This window comes from Mastomys coucha, unplaced genomic scaffold (genome assembly GCF_008632895.1).
Source record: "Mastomys coucha isolate ucsf_1 unplaced genomic scaffold, UCSF_Mcou_1 pScaffold12, whole genome shotgun sequence".
Lineage (NCBI taxonomy): Eukaryota > Metazoa > Chordata > Mammalia > Rodentia > Muridae > Mastomys > Mastomys coucha.
The window spans coordinates 5,464,469-5,472,848 of record NW_022196894.1 but is presented as its reverse complement, the minus strand read 5'-3'; the positions used below and the strand labels follow the sequence as shown (position 1 = coordinate 5,472,848).

The 8,380-nt window shown below is 40.7% G+C and overlaps 1 long non-coding RNA gene across 3 annotated transcripts in view; it reads left to right on the top strand.

Moving 5' to 3' along the window:
- The first annotated feature begins 55 nt into the window (after positions 1-55).
- Positions 56-8,380, top strand: part of LOC116086287 — a 21,563-nt gene continuing 13,238 nt past the window's right edge. For all 3 annotated transcript variants that reach the window (XR_004116861.1, XR_004116859.1, XR_004116860.1), the window contains exons 1-2: positions 56-401; positions 1,265-1,477. This is a non-coding gene — a long non-coding RNA (uncharacterized LOC116086287). The remainder of the gene's footprint in view (positions 402-1,264; positions 1,478-8,380) is intronic.

The window sequence follows — 8,380 nt, the reverse complement described above, 5'->3', positions numbered from 1 at the left end:
TGCTTCAGCCCTGCCCCAGCCCTGCCCCAGCCCTGCCCCAGTCCCACCACCATTGCTAAAAAGAGAAACAGTTGTGAAATAAAGGAAGAATTCACTCTTTGGAGAACATTGCCTTATCCATTTACCTAAATATTGGTTTTGTAGAAAAAGAAAAAGGAAATCTATGAATTGGGAAGCATCTTCTGAGAGTCTGAGAAAGCGACTGTCTGTCACCACTTCCCCAGAGAAGATGTCACCCACCATCTCTTGATATTGTACATCTGTGTAGCCAGGAGCACTGTCCTGTTCCTAGTTCTTAACACAGGGCCGAGTAGAGGAAACTGTAAGAAAAAAATCTTCAAGCCTGGAGTGGGCTCCCACAGGATTCGAGCTCTGTACCCAGACATGGGCACATTACTGAGGTACAGCCATTGACCATTTAACCCTGTAATGACTTACCAGTCTCTGGTACCCCTCGTTATGTACCCTTTCCTCCCTGAGAAACCTTCCGGTCCCCTCACTATCCTCCAATCTAATTAAGCCAAAATGCACTAGCTGGAAATGCATGCAAATATGGTTAGATTTTATTTGAAGTTCCCTAAACCAAAGTATAAAGACAACGAATGGAGAATACACTCATGAAGGCCGGTGGGAGCTGCTAAGCAAGCTTCAGAAGCCTCAGATGTCAATCAACATACCCAATATAGGCGGAGGCATTGCTAGTAAATACACTGTCATATGGTAAGCTATAATTTATGGGCAAACAGAAGATGAGCTAGAGGCTTCTGGGTCCTTACACTAACTCCTTTCTGTTCTTGCCTAAACTAGCTTGTCTATTACTTGCAGCTAAAAAGACTCTTGATTAGGAGACAGGTTTCCAGATGGGCCAGGAGAGTCAATGTTCTCAGCTCAGTGAATATGTGTTTTTGAATGAATGAGCAATACTGTAACCCAAAAGAAAATAATTATGAGCAATTTTTCATATCAGCAAAATGTTAAGGGGACCTTCTTTCACCCCTAGTATGTCACTCTGCTAATAGCTGCCCAGCTATGTCAACGTGATCTCAAATTTAACATTGACAAAGGGCAGGGAAAGTCTGACGTCTAGAAAGAGCTCTGGACACAGAGATGCCTGGGTCTAGTCTCTGCTTCTCTGCCCTCTACCAAACAGTCAGATTCTATCTAATAAGTATCCCAATCCTTGGGTTTTTCTACAATAAAGGCAATCTTTAGCAGAGGCTGGCCAGTTCCTTGACCTCCATTTCTACTCTCTTCTCCCTAACAGCTTTAGAGAAAATTGCCTTCAAGCCCTGCAGCGGGAGTCAGCTCTGACTGGCTTAAACCTGTCAGCATCTTTTAACACTCCTACCATAGTCATTGGTGACAGTGTGGGTGTGAGAGACACAGAGGGGCAGCAGAGGTGAATCTCAAGACTCATGATTGCCAAGCAGAAAGGAATGTCCTATTGGTGCCCTGGGCATGAACAAGAATGCATGAAGTAAGTGTCATTTGCTAGAGCCACGTTGCAGTCATGAAATAGTCCATCAAGGGAATGAATTTTATGGCATAATAGAAGTGACTGGGCAGTGAAGCCATGTTGAGGGAAATATTAAAAAGAATGTCAACTTTCTGCACTACATCCAACTATTCTCAGCCCAGGCAGTCTTACTGGCCAGTTCTTATCTCGAGGAGACTCTAAGACTCAAAGCTCCAAAATCTCTCCACCCAGCTTGTTAGGTTCCCACTAGCAAGTCGTTACCACACCATCCCCATGCTTCATATCCCCCACAGCCTTTGTGGTACACATCAGGCAAACTCATGCTTTACCACACCGTACCTTTCTCTGTTGAACCCAGACGAGCTACACTGTGAAGGAAAACACAACACAAACTTAGTTCAAGACTATTCTAAGGTGGGACCAGCTGGGAGGCACAGGCCACAGAAATGGCAGGACTCAGGAGGAACAGCTGATCCCTTAAAGAAATAAAGGAGAACGAAAGTAAACAAGTAGAAGCACTTAAAGAGGAAACACAAAAATCCCTTAAACAATTACAGGAAAGCACAATCAAACAGGTGAAGGAATTGAACAAAACCATCCAGGACCTAAAAATAAAAGTAGAAACAACTAAGAAATCACAAAAAGAGACAACTCTGGAGATAGAAAAAACCTAGGAAAGAAGTCAGGAACCATAGATGTGAGCCTCACCAACAAAATACAAGAAATAGAAGAGAGAATCTCAGGTGGAGAAGATACCATAGACAACATTGTCACACCAGTAAAAGAAAACACAAAATGTAAAAAGTTCCTAACCCAAAACATGCAGGAAATCCAGGACACAATAAGGAGACCAAACCTAAGGATAACAAATATAGAAAAGAGTGAAGAATTCGAACTTAAAGGGCCAGTAAATATTTTCAACAAAATTATAGAAAAAAACTTCCCTAACCTAAAAAAAAAAAAAAAAAAAAAAAAAAAAAAAAAAAAAAAAAAAAAAAAAAAAAAGATGCTCATGAACATACAAGAAGCCTACAGAACTCCAAATAGTTTGGACCAGAAAAGAAATTCCTCCCACCACATAATAGTCAAAACACCAAATTCACAAATCAAAGAAAGAATATTAAAAGCAGTGAGGGGAAAAAGGTCAAGTAACATATAAAGGCAGACCTATCAGAACTACACCAGACTTCTTGCCAGAGACTATGAAAGCCAGAAGATGCTGGGTTGATGTCATAAAGAAGCAAATTAACCCAAGAGGAGTCTAAGACAGGAAATAATCAAACTCAGGGCTGAAATCAACCAAATGGAAACAAAAAGAACTATACAAAGAATCAACCAAACCAGGAGCTGGTTCTTTATGAAAATCAACAAAATAGATAAACCCTTAGCCTGACTAACTAGAAGACACAGAGACAGTATCCTACTTAACAAGATCAGAAATGAAAAGGGAGATAAAAACAACAGAAACTGAGGAAATCCAAAAAATCATGAGATTCTACTACAAAAGCCTATACTCAACAAAACTGGAACCTGGGTGAAATGGACAATTTTCTAGACAGATACCAGGTACCAAAGTTAAATCAAGATCAGATCAATGATCTAAACAGTCTCATATCTGCTCATGAAATAGAAACAGTCATTAATAAAATAAAAAATTAATAAAAAAGCCCAGGACCGGATGGGTTTAGTGCAAAGTTTTATCAGACCTTCAAACAAAACCTAATACCAATACTCCTCAAACTATTCCACAAAATAGAAACAGAAGGTACTCTACCCAATTTGTTCTATGAAGCCACAATTACTCTGATACCTAAACCACACAAAGACCTAAGGAAGAAAGAAAACTTCAGACCAATTTCCCTTATGAATATCAATACAACAATACTCAAAATGAAGGGATGGTTCAATATACAGAAATCCATCAACATAATTCACTATATAAACAAACGCAAAGAAAAAAGCCATATGATCATCTCATTAGATGCTGAGAAAGCATTTGACAAAATCCAACACTCCTTCATGATAAAAGTCTTGGAAAAATCAGGAATTCAAGGTCCATACTTAAACATAGTAAAACCAATATACAGCAAACCATCAGCCAACATCAAACTAAATGGAGAGAAAACGGAAGCAATCCCACTAAAATCAGGGACTAGATAAGGCTGCCCACTCTCTCCCTACCTATTCAATATTGTACTTGAAGTCCTAGCCAGAGCAACTAGACAACAATAGGAGATCAAAGGGATATGAATTGGAAAGGAAGAACTCAAGTTATCACTATTTGCTGATTATATGATAGAATACTTAAGTAACTCCAAAAATTCCACCAGAGAACTAAACCTGATAAAAAAAACTTCAGCAAAGTAGCTGGATATAAAATTAACTCAAGCAAATCAGAGGCCTTCCTCTACACAAAGGATAAACAGGCTGAGAAAGAAATTAGGGAAACAACACCCTACATAATAGTCACAAATAATATAAAATACCTTGGTGTGACTCTAAATAAGCAAGTAAAAGATCTATATGAAAAGAACTTCAAGTCTCTGAAGACAGAAATCGAAGAAGATCTCAGAAGACGGAAAGATCTCCCATGCTCATGGATTGGCAGGATTAATATAGTAAAAAGAGCCATCTTGCTGAAAGCAATCTATAGATTCAATGCAATCCCCATCAAAATTACAACTCAATTCTTCACAGACTTAGAAAGAGCAGTTTGAAAATTCATTTGGAATAACATAAAACCTAAGATGATGAAAACTATTCTCAACAATAAAAGAACCTCTGGTGGAATCACCAACCCAGACCTCAAGCTGTACTACAGAGCAATTGTGATAAAAACTGCCTGGTATTGGCACAGTAACAGGGAGGTGGATTAATGGAATAGAATTGAAGACCCAGAAATGAGCCCATACATCTATGGTCACTTGATCTTTCACAAAGGAGCTAAAACCATCCAATGGAAAAAAGACAGCATTTTCAATAAATGGTGCTGGCTCAACTGGCAGTTAGCATGTAGAAGAATGCAAATCAATCCCTTCTTATCTCCTTGTACAAAGCTCAAGTCCAAATGGATCAAGGACTTCCACACAAAACCAGATACACTGGAACTAATAGAAAAGTAAGTGGGGAAGAGCCTTGAGCACATGGGCACAAGGGAAAATTTCCTGAACAGAACACCAATCGCTTATGCTCTATGATAAAGAATTGACAAATGGGACCTCATAAAATTACAAAGCTTCTGTAAGACAAAGGACACTGTCAATAGGACAAAATGGCAACCAATGGATTGGGAAAAGATCTTTACCAATCCTGTATCTGATAGAGGGCTAATATCCAATATATACAAAGAATTCAAGAAGTTAGACTCCAGAGAACTAAATAACCCTATTAAAACATGGGGTACAGAGCTAAACAAAGAATTCTCAACTGAAGAATACCGAATGACTGAGAAGCACCTAAAGAAATGTTCAGCATCCTTAGTCATCAGGGAAATGCAAATCAAAACAACCCTGAGATTCCACTTCACACCAGTCAGAATGGCTAGGATCAAAAACTCAGGTGACAGCAGATGCTGGAGAGGATGTGGAGAAAGAGGAACACCCCTTCATTGCTGGTGGGATTGCAAGCTGGTACAACCACTCAAGAAATCAGTTTGGCAGTTCCTCCAGAAATTGGAATACCAGTGGACCCAGCTACTCAGAAGATGTTCCAACATGTAATAAGGACACATGCTCCACTATGTTCATAGCAACCTTATTTATAATAGCCAGAAACTGGAAACAACACAGATGTCCCTCAACAGAGGAATGGATACAGAAAATGTGGTACGTCTACAAAATGGAGTACTATTCAGCTATTAAAAACAATGAATTTATGAAATTCTTAGGGAAATGGATGGATCTGGAGAATATCATCCTGAGTGAGGTAACCCAATCACAAAAGAACACACATGGTATGCACTCTCTGATAAGTGGTTACTAGCCCAGAAGATCAGAATACACAAAGTACAAACCACAAACCACAAGAAACTCAAGAAGAAAGAGCAAAGTATGGATAATTCGTTCCTTCTTAAAAGGGGGAACAAAATAACCATGGAAGGAGTTGCATTGACAAACTATGGAGCAAAGACTGAATGAAGAACAATCCAGAGACTGCTCCACCTGGGAATCCTTCCATATTCAATCATCAAATCCAGACACAATTGTGGATGCCAGCTAGTGCTGGCTGACAGGAGCCTGATATAGCTCTCTCCTGAGAGGCTCTGACAGTACCCAACTAATACAGAAGTAGAAGTTCACAGCTATCCATTGAACTGAGCACATGGTCCCCAGTGAAGGAGCTAGAGAAAGGACCGAAGGAGCTGAAGGGTTTGCAGCCCCTTAGGACAAACAACAATATGAACTAACTAGTGCCCTCCAAGCTCCCAGGAACTAAACCATCAACCAAAGAGTACATATGTTAGGACTAATGGCTCCAGCAGCATATGTATAGCAGAGGATGGCCATCAAGGAGAGGATAAGCCCTTGGTCCTGTGAAAGTTCTATGCCCCAGTGTAGGGGAATGCCAGGGCCAGGAAGTGGGAGAGGGTGGGTTGGTGAGCAGGGGGAGGAAACAGGGTTTGTTGTTGTTGTTGTTGTTGTTGTTGTTTTTCACTTTTTTTTTTCTTTTTTCCGAGGGAAAACCGGGAGAAGAGATATCATATGACATGTAAATAAAGAAAATATCTAATAAAAAAAAAAGAATAGAAAAAAAACTTAGTTCAGAAACAACAGTAACTAGATCTCTGGGTGCAACAACTAAAATCCTAATCTTGTAAGCCTTATTAAATCTAAATCCTCCAGTGTCGAATCCTGATGGATCCTACATTAAAACTGGGAGACACTAATAGCTACAGGTTGTCCTCCTGCTATCCCCATCCAAAAGGACCCTATCTCTCTCGTTTCCTCTCTTCACTTACCCAACCCAGAAGTCCTGCCTACTCGCCCAGTGATTGGCTCCTTTATTCATCAGGGGATGGTTCACAAGAAGTCACTGGAGTACAGGACTCAGTCCTCATTTGCAGCCCCTCCCAGGAGAGCAGAATTAGCATCAAAATACTAGCAACCCCAGGACTATCACAACCAAAGGCAAGTCTCACTGAACTTGAGGCTGCTGCTTGCTCTAGAATAAACTAGTTAGTTCCCTTTTTTATATATTTTTCTCCTTTTTGTTCTCTTACTACCACTCCTCTTCCCCCTCTGCATTGTGGTACTGAGGATGGAAGCCCAGACTTCAAGAATGCTGGGCATGCACCCCACCACAAGGCACACCCCAGCCCTGCAGATGAGTTTTCTATCACTTGAAAGTTGATGTATCCATAAGCATCCAGTGTGGAGAAGCACCCTATACACCCCAGCCCATGGTTTATAAAAACAAAATAAAACAAAACAAAAGACCTATACAGACCTATACTGAAATCACAATCAGAGGTTTTCTGTAAACCCAGAACTTGTGTAGAAAGGGAAGGAATTACTGTTTGCCCTGAAGACAAATGGAAGCCAAGAGGTTTATCTTTCTTCTGAGTCCCCAAACACAAGTAATCAAAGGAATGAAAAAGACAGAAGCAAGGATTCGTTTTGATAACAATTGATTTTGAGAAGCCAAAGCCAATTATTCAAAGCTTCTGATATACTCATTAGTTCGGTTGAAGAGCAGCTGTCGGTCAAAAGGATTTGCCTGCACAGGACTGGATCGGAGAAAGCTGTGACTCCATCCCCCTCAAGACCTGGACTGAGCAGAGACAAATGAAGTGAGCTCCCATGAGAGAGAGTGCCAATAGGGACCACACCCTATGCAGCTCAGGAAACCTCCATGCTGAACACACTGTTGGCCCTCCTATTGGTGCCAGAAGCTCCAGGTTACCAATGCTTCCTAACCTTGACCCTCTCTGAGTCTCTGGTTCCTCATCTGGGAGATGAGGACAGCAACACTTATTCTGCCTAGCCACAATCACGTAACAAGTCAGCTGGAAATGGGTGCAAATTCAGTCTTCTGGCTGTTTGTGGGAGAGGAAGGAAGGATGCTAGCCTAGAAAGAGTATCACAGGAGGGGTGAAGCATTAGGCACCAATGGCATGGACTTTGTATTAGATGTAGACATTCTCTTCTTGTCCTGGGGCATCTGACAGTCACTAAACACTTAGAGTGGGTGGGGGCACTGGATACAGATGAGCAACAATCACACATGGTTTCTGCCTCATAACCTTATATTCAAGGAGAAAAAACAATCAATCAATATTTGTGCAAATAAAAAGGAATATTCAAGAAAATTCCCTAATATAGTTCATCTCATTAGGGAGGTATGGCTACTACCCTATCCATGACTAACCTTGCCCCATTCATCACAATACCTTAACCTGACCTTTCTTTTGTCCTCTGTGACCTGTGACCTCCGAGCCTCTGATGTTATTTCTCTCTATATTGCATAGTCTCCATCATTTCTGTGTGAATGCAGCCTTCATGAAGGCAAAGACCTTGGCTGTCATTCCTCAGATACAGTCCTCCTTGGTTTTTTTGAGACACAGTCTCTCACTGGCCTGGAATTCATCAAGTAGGCTAAGCTGGTTATCCAACAAGTCTCTGGCTCTACAGTCACATGTGTGCAGCACCAAAGTTAGCTTCCTTTTAAACAGAAGTTCTAGGAGTTGAACTCTTATCCTTGTGCAAGCAAGGCAAGCCCTTTGCCAACTGAGCCACCTCCAGTCTAATGGTTGTTTTGTTCACTAATGTTACCCAAGTGTCTAGAGCAACAGATGGTTAATAATAGCTGTTTAGTAAATATGTATTCATTTCCACACAGAAGATAGATAGATAGATAGATAGATAGATAGATAGATAGATAGATAGATAGATAGATAGATAGATA